Source organism: Procambarus clarkii, chromosome 86, assembly GCF_040958095.1.
Source record: "Procambarus clarkii isolate CNS0578487 chromosome 86, FALCON_Pclarkii_2.0, whole genome shotgun sequence".
Taxonomy (NCBI): domain Eukaryota; kingdom Metazoa; phylum Arthropoda; class Malacostraca; order Decapoda; family Cambaridae; genus Procambarus; species Procambarus clarkii.
In genome coordinates, this window is record NC_091235.1 from 12,166,401 (window position 1) to 12,186,507 (window position 20,107).

At 44.8% G+C, this 20,107-nt stretch overlaps 1 protein-coding gene across 2 annotated transcripts in view; it reads left to right on the plus strand.

Annotated features, from left to right (window-relative positions):
• LOC123769483 (nephrin) overlaps window positions 1–20,107 on the plus strand; it is a 362,317-nt gene that overhangs the window by 278,185 nt on the left and 64,025 nt on the right. The gene's annotated exons all lie outside the window — the stretch shown is intronic.

Genomic DNA, 20,107 nt, shown 5'->3' on the forward strand with positions numbered 1-20,107 from the left:
GGTACGGTTCAGGCTTGATACCAGATAATGGTCCAGGACGGACCGAAATGTCGTTTCTTCATTTTATGATGTGTGGTTTGGTCCTGACTTTCCATTTTCTGGCTGACTTTATACTATATAGCTGGTGATCCCAGATACTCGATTCCTGCCCTTATTCCGTCTTTGTGTAACCCTTTCCAGTTTAAAGATTTCTCTTAATCATCCTATTACCTCTTGAATTAACCTCACTGATGCAATGGTCTTTGTCTCCTGGACTATTACACGAAAGTGAGTGTGTGTGTGTGTGTGTGTGTGTGTGTGTGTGTGTGTGTGTGTGTGTGTGTGTGTGTGTGTGTGTGTGTGTGTGTGTGTGTGTGTGTGTGTGTGTTTGTGCCCTTCCATCACAAACTTGTCTGACACCTACCAACCTGACGCGGCGATGGGACAGGGGCGTGTCCCATCTCCCGTCCCCTGAACTTAACCTTTTCAATGTTCATTTTTAATGCTGTTATCACACTGGACCCGCGGCTGTAGGAGGTAATAACAGGCGGGTTGGGGGAAACTTGGTAAGAAAGAGAGAGAGAGAGAGAGAGAGAGAGAGAGAGAGAGAGAGAGAGAGAGAGAGAGAGAGAGAGAGAGAGAGAGAGAGAGAGAGAGAGAGAGAGAGAGACCAACGCATATAGGTTTAACATAGGTTTAATTATTTAAACACACTGCAATATTGTTGATAGCCAGATCTAATCATCTTTACCCTAATAAACCAAGAGATTTGAGAACATGGAAGACAGTGATCATTGAAAAGTATTATTATTCTACATTGTAGAGCCTACAGTGGCGTGAATACCTAATAACTTTTTAGGGGACAAATGGAGCTGCGAGATGTGTCACATACATATATATATTTATATATTTTTGGATATTTTTTGTTTTTAAATCTGTGTGATGCCTACTTCACTTCCTGCCAAGATACAACGTTGTTTAGTCTATGTGAAAGAGAAATAAGATCATTAGGGACTCAATTACATTCATATATACAAAAATTCATACATACATACATACATACATACATACATACATACATACATACATACATACATACATACATACATACATACATATATTGTATACATATTGTATACATACATACATATATATATACATATGCATGTGAAGCAAATGTTTTTGTGTCTAACCAAAATGTTGTTAATAACTGGAAGAAATATGTTTTTATAATTCCTTTGTATGTAAATTTATATAAATTGTGAATTTACTTTAACCATATAAATAATGCTTTAGAAGGCGACAATAAAATCTTATTCTTACATAAACTAATAATATATTCCCTACATAAAACAGGGTGGCTTACACAGGGGCCACATAAACTAGGCCACATTCATTCTTACACAAATGTGAGAAATTTTAAATTTCACTCATAATCAGCTGTATCTTCGCCTCATAAAGTCCGATCATGCGTTTTGATCACAGAACAGATGAAAAGTTCGCTCTCACATAAGCTAACAAGAGATATACATCATACTATTGCATACAAAAATGATGAACATTACAAGCCTGTTCTTACTTGTACCTGTATTATATATTAAAGAGTTCGATCTTACCTAAACCAGTAAGAAAGTAGAATTAGATAATTAGGAGAGAAGATTTTTTTTCATCTTGGTTCTCTCTCTCTCTCTCTCTCTCTCTCTCTCTCTCTCTCTCTCTCTCTCTCTCTCTCTCTCTCTCTCTGTCTGTCTGTCTGTCTGTCTGTCTGTCTGTCTGTCTGTCTGTCTGTCTGTCTCTCTCTCTCTCTCTCTCTCTCTCTCTCTCTCTCTCTCTCTCTCTCTCTCTCTCTCTCTCTCTCTCTCTCTCTCTCTCTCTCTCTCTCTCTCTCTCTCTCCTCTCTCTCCTCTCTCTCTCTCTGCCTCTCGTCTATGCACTGTCCGGGCTTGTCCCTTGTCAACCGGTCTGAGTCCGTCACACTCTGAACAACCCCCACCTTGAACCTCGTCAGACCGGTCTAGCATCCTCAGCTTATTTTGGTCAGGAGGAGGAGGAGTCCAGAGCCCAGAGTCCAGTCCGTCGCCGCCCCCAGAAGGCGCCTGGTCCATGCTCCGCCGCCGCCAACTCTCACAAACAAGTTCTGCCGGCTAGCGTGGCCGTCATCGCCCGGGTTTACACCCGCCCGGCTCATCATATTTGTAAACACGAATCGGAGCTTAGGTGCTGAGGGCCTGACGGGGTAGATGGTTTCAGCTGGTTGACGAATTGCTGGTCTCATTAGAACAGGATTGATGGATTGGTGTGGATAGATGGAGGGATGATATAGGCAGGATTGGTCGTATTTGTTTACATCTGAAGAGAGAGAGACACACGTTGGCCGCTAAGTGAATGCAAGAGGGTAACTGTGTAGGAGGAAAACGCTGACAGTAAATTAATGCGTTGCAGCGCCACTCGAATGACCCTGTTGGGAGCGCCAGTAGATGATGGGATTACAGCCTAGCGTCTCGAGTCTTTACGGTTATTTTTATTGCAGTAACATGTAAATGAGACAGACGAATTGGTCTACATTACCACCCATCTGATATTCCTAAATTTTTTGGTAAGGGAGCTCGATAGCGACAGGAAATATCCATTTCTCAGCGGAATCATCGACGACAACAAGATTTTGGAGATATCCTAAAGAGAGTCTAGGATACGCCCTTGCCTCCTGGGCCTCCTGAGGGGGGATAATGCTCTCTCCAGGTATGCTCCTGGAGCATATTCTCTCCAGGTATGCTCCAGGTAATGACGCGGGAGATCGTCTCTGTCATTGCCGTCTCAGACAAGCACTCGTGGCAAAAACTGACCCTGAAGACGCAGGTAAAAAATGAGAACACGAAGGGTGGTAGTGGTTAGGGAAGCGGAGAACTTACCTACTAGAGACTACAGGAAGGTGAGGTCTAGCTCTTCGTGCCCGCCTACTAAGCCTGTTGTACCTGTTGCGTTAGTTTTTTTTTATTTTATTTAACCGACGTTCGAATTCACTGTTGAATCTGGCCTTAGGCCGTCTTAAAGATGTGGATGGAGGTGGATTTCGCGACTTCATCTTTCAGTGTATTTCACTTCTTGACCATCCGTAAAGGGTATGAGCATTTCCTTACGTTTTTTCGACTCATTTTTATTTCCACTTATGTTCTTTTTTTGTCTTACTTTCTGTAAATTTAAATATAATGTTTCTATCTACCTTGTCTAATCCCATCTTGCATGATTGTATCCCTACTGTTTCTTTCCTCCTCACGGGACTGTTGCGGGAATTACTTGCCTTATCTTATCACAGATTGATCCTCTTAGCTCCGGCACTGATCTGACTGCAAATTCACTTTTTAAATTTCGGTTTTGTGTTTACAAGGTGCGAATTTTCAGTCCATGCTGCAGATTCCAGTATTGGTCTAACGTAGGTTGTATAGAAAATCTTGAAACAATCCTTATATAGGTTTCAAAATTCCGTTCTAATGTTTGCCAGCGTCATATATAGGAGGCCGAACCTTCCCTGTGTATGTGTACCTCTTGTGTTAATGGAATTATATGCCTTACCATATTTGGGGAGGGGGAGGGGGAAGGGAATCGTAGGAGTGGTTATGTGGGGGTGTGAATGGGTGTAGGGTGTGGATATAGGGGGTGTGGATGGGTGTAGGGTGTGGATATAGGGGGTGTGGATGGGTGTAGGGTGTGGCTATGGGAATGTGGATGGGTGTAAGGTGTGGCTGGAGGTGGGACCAGTTTAAGGAAACACTCCATGTTAAATATAAAGACATTAAACCACAGCAGGAGTAGTGGAAGATGGGACAAAACGGGGATGATCTGACACACATAAGAAATATTACACACAAATAAGAAAGAGGAGTAGGACACATAATCATTCTTAAGCCAGATCGAATCAATGCGAATAATTGGTGTTACAAGTAAACCATTAACTAATCCCATTAGCTAACATGATCCATAAGAAATACAAAGCCTTAGCTCCTTCAGAAGATCAGACTTAGCCATCGAAGACGTCCATTTTTATCCCCTCAGGCGATTGGGAGGCTTACCTAACAGTGCTCACGTAACAGTGACTATACCTGAAAATGAGGCTTATAGTTCATTTTTGTGGAGCCTACTAGCATTGTTGTATCTATGGCGTTATAATGGAACTTTCCTGACATTCAAATCCTTTGTCGAATCTGGCCCTTGAAGTGGAGGTCGAAGGTGGTTTCAACGACTTATTCTCTCGGAACATTCCACTTGTTGACCACCTCATCTTGAGGTTACCTTGGAGGCTTCCGGGGCTTAGCGTCCCCGCGGCCCGGTCGTCGAACAAGCCTCCTGGTTCTCCTGTACCACCCGTACAGGCTACCAGTATTTCTTGAAATTTGCTCAATTCATTTACGTTTTTAGCTTCCACTTATGTGTTGCAGGTTGAATTTGCCATTTATTTTGAAATAACAAATTCAACATCCTCGTGAACTTCAAAGGAGCTTCAAGCAAAGTATTGGCGATTAAATCATCTTATTGACTGAATTAATCATTGCAATAAGAGTTACTTGATTTTATTTAAGAGGCCGAGTAACCTAAGGGTAAATTACTCACTTTAATGGTTCGGTTGTTGCAGTTAAAGGGCTTCAGGGGGTTGATGAATCAACACATTCATTGTGTTTATGGGGATGACGCTACACACATTCATCTTTTTCATGGGGTTAATCTACACGTTGACCAAACCACACACTAGAAAGTGAAGGGACGACGATGTTTCAGTCCGTCTTGGACTATTCTCAAGTCGATTGTGAGAATGGTTCAGGACGGACCGAAACGTCGTAGTCCCTTCACTTTCTAGTGTGTGGTTTGGTCAACATATTTCAGCTACGTTATTGTGACTCCTCGTCTGCTTAATCTACACATTCATCTAATTTAAAGGATGAAATAATATTCATCTTACTTTAGGGAATAAGCCATCATATTGATCATGGATGAAGGAATACCTCGTGACGCCCCCCCAGCGTAACTACAAAGTTGTAAAAAGGTTGTAATGATGTAACCACGGACCGTGTAATGACGTAAATATTAGTAATAATATCGTTGAGGTTATATTCCTGAATTTACCTGAGGGTCACAACCTCTCTAGTGGCCCCGACGGAGACAGAATGGCAGCAGCTTGTCACTGGTACCTCTCCTCCACAGTACATAAGGGTCAAGAAAGGCTCCTTTGAGTACCTATGCGAAGTTTAATCTCAAAACAGCAAATAATATTGCCTTTTACACCTCATAAATAATGTGTGGGGGTGCCAGTCAGCTGGTAATAGGCTTTGAAAATATTTAATTGGACAGGTAATCCTCGCGTAATTGTCAGCTTTTGGATATTAATTGGAGTCTCGTTGGGAACGTTAACTGCTGAAAAAAGATATCCTCATACACGTCCAGTTCGGGTTTGAATTGCTGGACCATGGAACTCAGAATGCTTTCCTGTCCAAACCGTTACAAGAATAACCGTTATATTGGGATTTGAAAGTTGTATGTCGGGTTGAATTATTTGAATCTGTCGTCAGTTGTTTGGAAGCGATGAAAAGTTCCTTATTGTTTTCCTATAAAGCCTTTTTTTTTACATTATTTGATTAAAATGCTATAATATATAAAATAATGTTTTAGGGAAAGTAAGTCAACAATGAAGGACTTTCCATTTTCGGATTAAAACGCCTTAATTACGAAATGTTTTTTGTTAATTCGATTTTGGTTCACTTTCTCGTATTTGCTGCGTTTGCTTCTGGTAATTCTGGGTCCTACAAGAGAGACGGAACCTGTTGGGGGAGTTTGCAAGATTATTTAATAGGGGGTTGAATGCCAAATGTTAAAGAGGATAGTTAGCTGTGTTTCTCGCTGTATCCAGCTCACCTCTACTGAACGCAAGATGCAACTCTGTTTCCATCCTACTTATTTAAGAAGCAAGAGTCAATCTTGCGTCCTGGCCCAAGACGCAAGATTGGTGTGACCAACAACACCTCCCCCCCGGCTCTTGAGGACAGTACTCGCCGGTGTAATCCTACAACTAGGACGCAGGACGTCGCGGTTTACAAAGGTGATCACCTTCGGCTCATAATCGACTGTTTCCTTTGCTGCTCCTAGACTGCAAGACGTCCGGATGGACGAACCTGCCGTGTGGGTGGAGGATCTTGCCCGCTGGGTGGAGGAACCCCCACTATCCCCCCCCTAACCACCCACTCCATCCCCCTCCATCCCCCTTTCCGTCACCCCCGGCGACCAAGGGTGACTCAGGCCAGACCAGCGCCTCCACACCACCTCCAGTTGAACAGATAAAAACACACGCCCCCCTCCCCCGCCAGAGGCCGCTCCTCCACACCTGGTAGTGTCTGCACACCAGTGCTCTAAATCCGGCTCGCCACGGTCACCGGAAGCTGTGAACGACGCCAACTATATTGTTTTATAAAACAATATAGTTGGCAATGATAAAACAACTATATTGTTTTATCATTGCCAGACTTAAGCTAGGAAACGGGAATTGTATATGTGTGTGTGTGTGGTCCACAACGGGATCACTATAGCTAGTGCTACTTGGAACTGTTTTGTTCCGAGTAGCTGTATCTAAAACAACAGCAACAACGGGAATTGTAATTTTGTTTGCAAATTGAAGTTTTGGGTTTTGGTTTTGATTGTGGATATGATATGTGTATAGTGAGCCTTTGTGTGTGTGTGTGTGTGTGTGTGTGTGTGTGTGTGTGTGTGTGTGTGTGTGTTTACTAGTTGTGTTTACTAGTTGTGTTTACTAGTTGTGTTTACTAGTTGTGTTTTTACGGGGGTTGAGCTTTGCTCCTTCGGCCCGCCTCTCAACTGTCAATCAACTGTTTACTAACTACTTTTTTTTTTTTTTTTTTTCTCCACACCACACACACACACACACCCCAGGAAGCAGCCCGTGACAGCTGACTAACTCCCAGGTACCTATTTTACTGCTAGGTAACAGGGGCATTCAGGGTGAAAGAAACTTTGCCCATTTGTTTCTGCCTCGTGCTGGAATCGAACCCGCGCCACAGAATTACGAATCCTGCGCGCTATCCACCAGGCTACGAGGCCCCCCCCCCCTGTGTGTGTGTGTGTGTGTGTGTGTGTGTGTGTGTGTGTGTGTGTGTGTGTGTGTGTGTGTGTGTGTGTGTGTGTGTGTGTGTGTGTGTGTGTGTGTTTGTGTGTGTGTGTGAGAGTAAGACAGATATACAATGACAACTACACACTAAGTGTAGGTGGTGTTGTGACAAGTTAAGTGAAGCAGCACTCCTTGAGGTGGAGGCGGAGGCATCACCAAGCAGCTCCACGCAGACACGGGAGAGGAACTGCAGAAGCGATTAAGAGAGAGAGAGAGAGAGAGAGAGAGAGAGAGAGAGAGAGAGAGAGAGAGAGAGAGAGAGAGAGAGAGAGAGGCGGTCAAGCGGAGGTCAAGGGGGGAATCAGGATGTGATGGAAGAGAGCTCGCTGGAAGAGGAAGGGTTGGGGGGAGAGGGAGAGGGTTCGGAAGCGGAGGGGAGGGGGGTAATTTTTTTAGGGGGGAGGGGCATAGTGAGAGGCAAGAAGAGATAATGTTGATATGAAATGTTGAGAGAAGTCCGTGGACCCTCGTCATAGAAAAGGGATGGCGAATCAGGGAATGGGAGGAGAAGGGAGAGTTGGGGAGAGGCGGAATGGGATGAAGGGAAGGTTGGTAAAGGAGAATGGAGGGAAGGGATGGTTTGGGGAAGCAGATTGGGGTAAAGGAAAGATTGGGGTTGGGGAGGCGGAATGGGTTGTAGGGAAGATTGGGGAGGCAGACTCGAGGGAAGGGAAGGTTTGGGGAAGCAGAATGGGGGTGAAGGGAGGAATGAGGAGGCAAAGATTGCAAGAGGAAAAAGATGACTCTGGCCTATAAAACAGAATAAGAAAGGGTACACCTGGAGGTGTGGAGTTTATGAGATTAAATATCCTCTTTATTCACCTGTTTATTTCAAGATTTTTGGTTCAAATAAATCTTTACTTCTCTCTTCATTTATAAATATATCAAATCAAATAGAGAAGGTCAAAGGGACACAATGAGACAGCTTAAACAGGGTAGACGGGAGACGAAGATGAGAATAGGAGAGAAACGGATAATTAGGGGACAGAAGACGCCGCGTAAGGAAGGGAGCGGTCAAAGCACTCTGCCCCCCCCCCCCGTCTCCACCTTCCCCCTTATCCTCTCCTTGTTGGGTAGTTAAGGTGTGCTCACTCGCGCTCCTTACCTGGAATGGGTGTCGTGTGGTCTGTTTGTGTACGTAACTGGCTTTGTCATTCTCTGGGTTCCTCACTTTCCCTTCCGGCGTGTGTTTGCTTATTTCTGTCTGCTTATCTCTGCGGCTTCATTGTGTCCCTGTCTCCTCTTGTGCCGTCCTTTCTGTCTGTTTCCTTGTAACTGTGATAGGTATCACCAATAGGTATCAGCTCTTGTTCTCTTCAGGTATCAGCTCCTGTTCCCTTCAGGTATCAGCTCCTGTTCCCTTCAGGTATCAGCTCCTGTTCCCTTCAGGTATCAGCTCCTGTTCCCTTCAGGTATCAGGTCCCTATCCCTCATGCTGTACTGGTATCGCGAGTTCTTGTAAGCACTTCCTGTCGCCTCCTTGAGAGGAAAATGAGAGGAAAATATAACACTTTCAATCACCGACACCTCGGCCGTCGGCCCCTGGCGCTGGAAGACGTATTCTTGGGGTAAATATGCCATTTTATCGATGTATTTCTTCGCTTGGATACCAGGGAAAGGATCCGTTGACGACATTAGCGCTGGTAACGCAGTCGACGGAAGAGCGATGGAATGTATCAAGCGTAAGTTAGACATTCATCAATGAGTTTGGGTTGATATAAATAGGAGTTTTATTGTTTGGGTTGATAAATAGGAGATTTTTTGTTTGGGTTGATATAAATAGGAGTTTTTTTGTTTGGGTTAATATAAATAGGAGTTTTTTTATTTGGGTTGATATAAATAGGCGTTTTTTTGTTTGAGTTGATATAGAGAGGCGTTTTTTTGTTTGGGTTGGTATAAATAGGCGTTTTTTTTTTGTTTGGGTTGATATAAATAGGCGTTTTTTTGTTTGGGTTGATATAAATAGGCGATTTTTTGTTTGAGTTGATATAAATAGGCGTTTTTTTTGTTTGAGTTGATATAAATAGGAGTTTTTTTTATTTGGGTTGATATACATAGGCGTTTATTTTGTTTGGGTTTATATAAATAGGAGTTTTTTATTTGGGTTGATATAAATAAGAGTTTTTTGGGGGTTGATAAATAGGAGTAGTTTTGTTTACACAGGAAAAGATAGACGACTTCTGACTCATGTTATCAAGCTGAGATCTTTCCGTTCCTATAACTCAACGGCTATGGTCGTCTGGTCAACCAGGCTGTTGGACGCGGCTGCTCGCAGCCTACGAAGTTCTTGTGAGATAATGGTCGAAGTATTTCTCTGGTTTGAAGGGAATTTCTTGGTATGTTTGTTATTTGAACGCATTTGTCTGTGTGTATATCATACGAATGAGAACAAATTCACGCATTTCAACGTTCTACGGAATGAGACAATTAACAAAACAATAACTTAATATTTTTTTGACCAATGGGAGGCAGATTTTGTTGTTAATCACGACGACTGGCGAGGACGACGAGGATAAAGGCTCTTGACCTTTGACATAATCCCTGTCATAATCACTGTCATTATCTCTTGACATAATCACTGTCATTTCGCCATTGTGATTAGTCATGGCGACAAGCAGGCAAAAACGACCCTAAAAGCTTTGAAAACAATTTAGCGTAATCAACCATGATGTTTGGGCGTGGCTTTGAGATATCAAGGTTATCTTTGTAATTAAGGATACCAAATTTGCATGCTTGTTTCTTGGAAGATCTTTTATTTTTTTATTTTTTAAGGGCGCTTTGTCATTCGCGCCTAATATGTCGTGGTTTAACAACAAGAAAAGCGTACGATATCATTGCAACCCACCACACGTGTGCAGGGTGATAACGTGTTGATATCAATATTGCTGTGTGTGTTGAAATTGTTGTGCATTAAGTGTGAGGACAGGTTGCGTGTGCTATTGAGGCCTTGGGTTCAGTTACATTCTGCCTTCACTACGTAATGTCTGTCTGTCTGACTCTGTCTCTGTCTGTCTGTCTGTCTGTCTGTCTGTCTGTCTGTCTGTCTGTCTGTCTGTCTGTCTGTCTGTCTGTCTGTCTGTCTGTCTTTCTGTGTGTGTGTGTGTGTGTGTGTGTGTGTGTGTGTCTGTCTGTCTGTCTGTCTGTCTGTCTGTCTGTCTGTCTGTCTGTCTGTCTGTCTGTCTGTCCGTCTGTCTGTCCGTCTGTCCGTCTGTCCGTCCGTCCGTCCGTCCGTCCGTCCGTCCGTTCGTCCGTCTGTCTGTCTGTCTTCAATCTTTTTAACCCAGTTGGGTTAACAAAATGCAGACTGAGAGCATTCCGCTTCTATACCTCGACATGACCAGCCATGCCCCCATAACTTTTCTCTAGTACACAACCTGTCAATCAGTTAACAACCAGGTACCCAATTACTGCTGGGTGAGCAGGGGCGAACAGTTAAGAATTGGCGACCAGTCAATCTTCTCTAGCCAGGACTCGAACCTAGACTCATCCCCCACACTAGATTAGCTTCCAGTAGATTGACATTTGAGAGGCGGGACCACAGAGCCGAAGCTCGACCCCCGCAAACACCTGGAAAGACTAAAAGGAATCTGGAAGAAAACTCTGAAGGATATACACGGAAATTTGCAACATATATATACCAATCCTTTGAGGTATATTCATGTTGTTCTCTATTTTAGTCCATTGATCCCCCCTGGGAATCGAACCCGGGATCCCTGATTGTTTGTCGAGAACGAAGCCGACTGTACTACGAGACCCCTTGCAGCCTGTAAATCAAAGCTGCAGTTGGGAGGCGCCGTAAATGCCCAGGGGGGGGGGGAGAATTGTGCGCATGCGCGTGTGTAAATCGTGTAAAAGGACACGCGCTTGTAAACCATGTGCGTTCACGAGCAAATATTGCGTCAGCCAGAAAAAATATAGGATGGATTACGAGAACTTTCAAATCCAGGGATCCCATCACGATGGTTGTACTCTTCAAATAACTTGTGTTGTCCCGTCTCGAGTACTGCTCGGTACTCACTTCCCTCTTCAGAGCAGAAGAGATTGCTGAAATAGAGGGAATACAGAGAACATATACGGCACGCATAGACGCGATAAAGCACCTAAATTATTGGGATCGTCTCAAAGCCCTCCAAATGTACTCACTAGAAAGGAGACGAGAGAGATATCAAATAATATATACGTGGAAAATACCGGAGGGCCAAGTAGCAAATCTACACAGTAAAATAACAACATTCTGGGGTGAACGATATGCAAGAAAATGCAGAATAGAACCAGTGAAGAGCAGGGGTGCCATAGGCACAATCAGAAAACACTGTATAAACATCAGCGGTCCGCGGTTGTTCAACGTCCTCCCAGCGAGCATAAGAAATATTGCCGGAACAACCGTGGACATCTTCAAGAGAAAACTAGATAGTTTTCTTCAATGAGTGCCGTACCCACCAACCAGGCTGTGGTGGGTATGGGGGCCTGCGGGCCGCTCCAAGCAACAACAGCCTGTTGGACCAAGCTCTCACAAGTCATGCCTGGCCTCGGGTCGGGCTTGAGGAGTAGAAGAACTCCCAGAACCCCATCAACCAGGTATCAACCAGGTGTGTAAATGATATGCATGCAAGCACGTGTAAATCGTGTAAATGAACACGCGCTTGTAAATCATGTGTCCTCACGTATATAAATGGTATATGCACACACCCACGTGTCAATCCGTGAGCGCTCACGTATTGCATATTCATAACATGAATGCCATTGTTTGTCTGAAATATATATATATGCACAATTTAAAAAAAAATAATAAAAAGAACACATTAAATTATGATTTTGAAAACTGTTGTTATCACGGTAACTAACTGACTTGTATGTTGTAAGTCTATTTGAATTTCATGGAAACATTTTTAGGAAAAAATCCATGAAACGTCAGCTATGGTTGCAGTTGAAATTTGCGGGTTTTTATAGTGTTTTAACTTAATAAATAAATAAATAAATAAATAAATATATATATATATATATATATATATATATATATATATATATATATATATATATATATATATATATATATATATATATGTCTAACTTATTTGGTATCATGGAAAGTTTTGGTGTGAGTCCAGTCTGTGTTTGTGCTGTGGGTGTGTGGGTGATTTCTTTCTCGTGAGTGTGTGTTTTTGTCTCTCATTTGGTGTTTGTTTCTCCTCGTGCGTGTGTGTATGTGTGTGTTGTCACTGTCACTGACGGTCATTGACAGGACTGGTTCCTGTCCCTTTCACACATAAGTAGTCTGCTGCTCACGAGGCCTAGATGCGTACATATTCAGTCGCTTGAATTCCGTTAAAGCACCTCCATTTAGACGCTGGTGTCGTAAGCGTCCAAATTAGCATGCACTAAGTGTGAGGACGGATGGCGTTAGCAGAGTGGCTTATGGTGTTATAACTTACTTGTGGCAGTTCCTATATTGACCCATACGAGGCAGTTCCTATATTGACCCATACGAGGCAGCTCCTATTGACCCATATGAGGCAGCTCCTATATTGACCCATATGAGGCAGCTCCTATATTGACCCATACGAGGCAGCTCCTATTGACCCATATGAGGCAGCTCCTATATTGACCCATACGAGGCAGCTCCTATTGACCCATACGAGGCAGCTCCTATTGACCCATACGAGGCAGCTCCTATATTGACCTATACGAGGCAGCTCCTATATTGACCTATACGAGGCAGCTCCTATATTGACCTATACAAGGCAGCTCCTATTGACCCATACGAGGCAGCTCCTATTGACCCATACGAGGCAGCTCCTATTGGCCAATACGAGGCAGCTCCTATTTAAATCCTCCCAAACTCATTCATACATATATGTCTAACCCACTTCTGGCTGCGTCGCCCTCTGCTCCAGGAATTCTGATTTCTGACGAAGTTTCCGTGTTAGGAGGCGAGGGCTGGCCGGTGTGGGATGGGCGCGATCGTCAGGGCGTGTCGTTCACAGCACTAACTGCCTCATTAAAAGCTTGTTCCCCGTAGCCTTAATCATCATCCCTTCAATTTCGGAGCACGGGGTTGAACGCGGCATGAATCACGGTGGCTGAATCTGATCTTAACACGAGCGTTCAGTCGTCCGCGAACGCCCGCGGATGTCTGTGAACGCCACTGACCAATTACCGGTAATGTCCGTGTCATCCCCTCCCCCCCCCTCTTCCCTCAGAACTGCCTGATGTAGTGCAATAGGCTACATATTTGTTGTTCCTCGCCAACTAATTCTTCGTTACTGGAAAAGGTACTTCCAGTACCCTTCCAGTACACTTCCTTACCTGAATGGGTGCTAAATTCTTACCCATCCGCCCATTTCCACTCCCAGAGGTGATGAGTTGACCGGTTCCCTCATTCGTGAGGTAATTAGTTCCTCATGACCCCTGGAACACCATTCACTCGTTCGTTTGTCTGAGAAGAGAGAACAATTATAATTACCTCCAATTAAGATGATTATGAGTAACCGGAAGGGAAGGGAATTTAATAGGGGGGAAAGCGCCAAGCCATTACGACTATATGGCACTTGAAAGGGGTCAGGATAAGGATTTGGGATGAGTCGGTGGGAAAGGAATGGTGCCCAACCACTTGGACGATCGGAGATCGAACGCCGACCTGCACGAAGCCAGAGTTTCCAAGAGGTGTTGATAGGGTGGTGCAGGTCATCTCAGAGACACTGGAAACGAGAGGAGGAAGAGGAGGACGGAAAGGAGTAGATAAGATTAGAGAAGAAAGGGGACTAGGAATGAAGGAGGAGCTGAAGGTGTTGATGGTGAAAAATGAAGGAATCGAAAGACGCAGAGAGAAAAGGAATCAAAACAGACGAAGGAAAGAAGGCAGAAGAGTTGGAAGAATGGAAGAGGAAGAAAAGAATAAGAAAGTGGGGAAACGTAGCCGGTGAAGAAGAAGGAGAAGAAGAAGCAGGCGAAGCAAGCTGATTTCTGTCCCCCCTTCTTGGAGGAAATCTCAGGATCGCTACAGAGGAGGCAGGAGAGGCGAAGCGAGAGAGATACCGTTGACGCGATCGCAACACACCCCAGCGGCTCCGGCTTAGAGAGAAGGGGGGCGGTGCAGTCTTTGTTGAAACGATCCCTCCTGTAAACAGATTTGCCTCCTCAGGCCGGACAATTTGAGAGTTTTTTGTGTTAAGACAGTTCCAGAGCGAGGGCCTGGAAAATGAAGTTAGCAGTGGAGGGCACTGGAGGAAACTGATGACCCGGAGGCTAAGATAAAAGAGGCATCTGGGAAAGGAGAAAGAAGAATGGCGAAGGAAGAGGTACAGTGGGTAAGGAGGAAGAAAAGAGGCATGCTTGGGAAGAGAGAGGGAGAGAGAGAGAGAGAGAGAGAGAGAGAGAGAGAGAGAGAGAGAGAGGGAGAGGGAGAGGGAGAGAGAGAGAGAGAGAGAGAGAGAGAGAGAGAGAGAGAGAGAGAGAGAGAGAGAGAGAGAGAGAGAGAGAGAGAGAGAGAGAGAGAGAGAGAGAGAGAGAGAGAGAGAGAGGGAGAGAGAGAGAGAGAGCAAGCCAGAATGCTATGAGAGGTAGGGAGAACAAACCATCTAGATTTGCCACTTCGTAAAAAAATAAAACAACTATTTTGCCCAACCAGAAACATACAAACCCAAAGCAGCCCGCCTATAACCCATAACAAAGCAGCTGCATAAAAAAATAGTAGTAATTAGAATTTTTCTACTAATACGTAAGTATACGACCAGGTTAAATACAGACAGACGGTTAGCCACATACAGACAGACGGTTAGACACATACAGACAGACGGTTAGACACATACAGACAGACGGTTAGACACATACAGACAGACGGTTAGACAAAAAAACAACAGACGGAAGAGACAGAGAAGCCTCGTACTATCGTGAAACACTCGACAGCAACAAATAAAGAAAATGTCTGGAATGGGGATAGAGAGGCTAGATAGAGGAGCATGGGTCGCGCTTACCTGGAGTGGAGGTAAAGGATTGTTAAAGCTTTCACCGAAGATTTCCAGACCCATCGTAGGTGTCAGCAGAGAAAGGGACAACACCGGGAGTAGTGGAAATGAGTTAACGCTTCTTCGGAATGACATTGACGTGATGAGAGAGAGAGAGAGAGAGAGAGAGAGAGAGAGAGAGAGAGAGAGAGAGAGAGAGAGAGAGAGAGAGAGAGAGAGAGAGAGAGAGAGAGAGAGAAAGAGAGAGGATATGGTAGGAAGAGGGGAAAGTTGAGATGAACGAATAGGATCCAAGAGAATATTGTCAGGTGGAGGGAGGCTGGGAATTTCTCAAGAAAAACTAAAACCAATAAACCGATCAGGCAATTTCGTAGGCTGGAGGGGGGGGGGGGGAAGGGAATGGGGAAAGAGGGGAGGAGGGGGATAGGGAACATGGGGGGTTGAGAACGAGGGAGATAGGGAAGGAAGGAGGGGGAAGGATTGGAGAGTGTGATGGAGAAATATCCACTAATTGGTGGATGAAGAAAGACGAACAGGTAAGCCAGGAGGCTGATGAACACAGCATCACAGCTGAGTGATTGTGTTGACCTGCTTCACAACGCCAGGGCCGCCCACCACCGCCCACCCATCACTGCAGGCCGCTCCAAGCAACAGCCTAGTGAACCAAACTCTCACAAGTCAAGTCTGGCCTCGGGCCGGGCTTGGGGAGTAGAAGAACTCCCAGAACCCCATCAACCAGGTATCAACCAGGTACCGCCCACCCATCACAGGTCACCCATTTTCTTTGTCATGACCTTTTTTGTTGATAAGAGGTGTGACGAAGGGACACAAACAGGAATATAAAAATTTATGTAAGCCCTTGTTTTGTTTACATTGGTCACCCCGACCCTTGGCCCTATGTTGATACCTGGTTGATACCTGGTTGATGGGGTTCTGGGAGTTCTTCTACTCTCCAAGTCCGGCCCGAGGCCAGGCTTGACTTGTGAGAGTTTGATCCACTAGGTTGTTGCTTGGAGCGGCCCGCAGGCCCATGTGATCCTCTGCTGTGTTTATTGTGATTGTCCCGACCCTTGGCCCTATGTGATCCAATGATGTGTTTCCCCTGGTCATTCCCCCCCTTCTTAACGAGGTTGATGAATCATTAAAGGTGGTGATGAACTGCTTAACAAGGGGACGATGGCGCTCCTGTATATCTATAAAAATGTTAGTTTAGTTAGGATTTGTGCTGTAATTCCATGGGGGACAAAAGGAAATGTGAGAGGGGTCGTGGAAGAGAGGGTTAACGGAATAAAAGTGGAGAATAATGAAGAATAACGCAGACAAATGGAAATTGATAGAGCTTTTAGGTTTACAAAGAGGTGCATGGCTTGTTTTAGTGTCAGCCTCTGGAAACTAGACTATTAGAGGGTTATAAAGGTCACACAACTGCTCTCTAACCCCAACTAACATGTACACTTTAGACGATAAAATAATTCCTGACTATTACTCTTGTGTACATATACACCGGTAGACAAGGTGTGTGTGTTTGTGTATGTTATATATATATATATATATATATATATATATATATATATATATATATATATATATATATATATATATATATATATATATATATATATATATATATATATATATATATATAATATACATAGGAGGGAGTACCACCTCTGGTTGCGTTTGTAGGGACCCTCGACCCCGAGGAAAACGATATGTAGCATCCGGGGAGCCTCTTATATTTTCATATATTTTCTCAGAAAAGGTGAATAGAAACACGAAAGATGGTGAAGGTGTCTCCCTCAGTTCACCCATGAAGTGTAAACGTTGTCTATTTAGTTTTAATATATCTAACCCTTTTGAACTAATACTTCCAATAATATCCGAAAATAATTGGGAGTAAAGCGAACACGTTGACAAGAAACCCGTGTCGAGATCTCGCTACACATTTGACAATATTGTAAAAGCCGTAGTGGAGGCGTGGACTGTCTTAGGACGGCGCTCTAGAGCCCCCTAATGAGCTCAAATGCTCTTAGCTTCCCTCGTGAGAGATCGTCTTGGGTGCTTTCCACCTCTCCCTCACCAGTAATCCTCTGACGGAATCTCCTTCTGGCCAGCGGCTGGAGGCGGTGGTAAGCTCCTTCCTCCTGCTTACCTCCCTCAGAGATAAAAGATAGTGTATATTGTGTTTCGACAGAGTTACAGCCCCGCTCCTGTGTTAGGTAAGTCCCCTTACGGGGTCACCATAGACCGTGCTACTTGCAACTTGTTGTTCTGAGTAGCTGAATCTAAAAACAACAACATTGTGTTTCCCCGAGTGATATGCGCTGAGCATGTGCTCACCCCAGACGCATGTATAGTCTATTATTACTGCAATGTCAACATGGGCACATGCGCTCTGAAGGGCAAGCACTCATGTGATGGCTGTTTGACGTCAACCCCAGCAAATGTAAGAGGAATTGGGTGAAGGTGAGGGGGTTACCAGAAGGTCATTTCAGGTTGAAGAGTAATGCAACGCATTACTCTTCAACCCACTAGATGGTACTAGATGGTACTAGAGCCATCGTTCTATGAACGATGGCTCTAGTACCTCTGATAGCTCTAGCACCTCTGATGACTCTAGCACCTCTGATAGCTCTAGCACCTCTGATAGCTCTTAACATCCGAACTATCCAATACGTTCAATTAAATTGATTAAGTTAAACGGGTCTTAACAGGTCTTCAGAAGCTAGGCAAGGAAGTGTTTAGGAAGCCAATAACCCCCAGAACATAGGAAAGGAAAGAACAACGCGGAAAGATTGAGAAAACACCTTCACAACACCGGAAAGGAGATGGAACGGGGGTGATGGCATAGAGACATTCAAGGCAGTGTTTGGGATGCTCTCGGATGCAGGTTCGAATCCTCGTCACGGCCCTTGTGGATTTGTTCAGAGACATACAAGATTCTTAAGGGATTAGAACGAGGAGACTTGAATGGAAATGGAAGAAATAAACGTATCGAGAAAAGTGTATCCCAGGAGCTACAGCCCCTACAAGTAGGTTAGTACTCACAGATGATTTCAAGAGTCTTGATGAGAGAATAAATTGAAATTACCAGGGACGAACTTCACCTTATAAAAGACGTTTCCACTGTAGGAATGATTAACTGGACAAACATTCCACTCCCCAGGCGTGGCTCGGGGAGTAGAAGAACTCCCGAAATCCTTTCCAGGTATATTCCAGGTATTCCTACTCGTCTATTCCCCTATATGTACCTATCAAACCTATTTTTAAGCAACCACACACACCAGAACATCAGAGAAAACCAGATCATATTCAGAGGAAGCCAGAACGTGTTCAGAGGAAGCCAAAGCGCGTTCAGAGGAAGCCAAAGCGCGTTCAGAGGAAGCCAAAGCGCGTTCAGAGGAAGCCAAAGCGCGTTCAGAGGAAGCCAGCACACACACACACACATATGCGCGCACGAGAGGTCAGTTCCCAAGACGCTAACTACAGGCTTCAAGGGGAGTACTTGAACGTATATCGAGCGGCAGGTCGGGATCCTGCGCGGTGTTCAAGCCCACAGGGAGGAAGGGTTCGGGAAGGGTGGGGGGGGGGAGAGGTCGAGTCGACCAGGAGGTGGGGGGTTCCGAGTCGACCAGATGGAGGGGGGGCAATGGGGGTGATGGTCTGAGAGTTATGGGGGGATGGTATGTTGGGTGAGGTTCGAGGGGTTAAGGGGAGGGGTTCCTTGGATTATGAGGGGATGGGGTGTCGTGGGGGAGGGGGAGATGTGTTGAGGAGGGGGAGGGGGGGGCAAAGAGGTGGGGGAAGGGGGAAGGGAGGTTGGGCAGCACGTGCTTGCCCCCGGGGGACGGCTCAGTCATCGACCAACATAACGAAGCAACAAGTTCAGGGCTGGATCCGGGTTGGGTAGTGGGGAGGAGACGACGACCACCACCACGACCACACGACCAAAGTCACGACCACCACCACCAAAGCCACGACAATACCGCTAAGGCCACGACCACACGACAAAAGCCACCACCACGACCACACGACGACCACCACAATCACACCACCACGACCACACGACCACCACCACAACCACACCATCACGACCACCACCACGACAACACCACTAATGCATTAGGCAGTGATGTGGTGGAGGCTGACTCCATGCACAGTTTCAAGTGTAGATATGATAGAGCCCAATAGGCTCAGGAACCTGTATACCTGTTGATTGACGGTTGAGAGGCGGGACCAAAGAGCCAGAGCTCAACCCCCCGCAAGCACAATTAGGTGAGTACTAAGGCCACGACCACACTACTCAAACCAAAAAACTGATGGCCTAAAAATCATAAAGCGGATCACAATTTTTTTTGCAATCCCTACGTTTTCTATTCGTGGGTACTCGGTTAGGTTAGGTTCGGGCAATTTAGTACACCATTTTAGTGACGTTTTGAGCGCTCGAGAGAGCTGGATCCATATAACTAGCCGACCACTCACGGTGTGCAAGAGAGAACTTGATGAACACCTCCAAAGAAGACCTGATCTACCAGGTTGTGACTCGCACATCAGAGTGCGAGCAGCGGCCCCCAACAGCCTGGTTGACCAGCCCACTATAACCACTAGGCCTGGTAACTGTCGGCGTCTGGGAGTATTGGAAAACGCCAGAGGCCTACAACAATGATATGAGGCTAATGACTATACACAAACTACAACCACCACCACAACTACTACAACCTCTACTACTACTACTACTACTACTACTACTACTACTACTACTACTACTACTACAGAGTAGTAGTTATCTTATAAGATAACTTAACGAGACAATTTAATAGCGGATATCAGAGGAATTAATGAATGGAGAAACACCAAATTAAGAGGCCGTGAAATTAAATAAATAAATATAAATAAATAAATATGTTTATTCAGGTAAGGTACATACATACAAGTGATGTTACATTAATGGATTGATATATAGATAGAGCTAGTACATACAATGCCTAAAGCCACTATT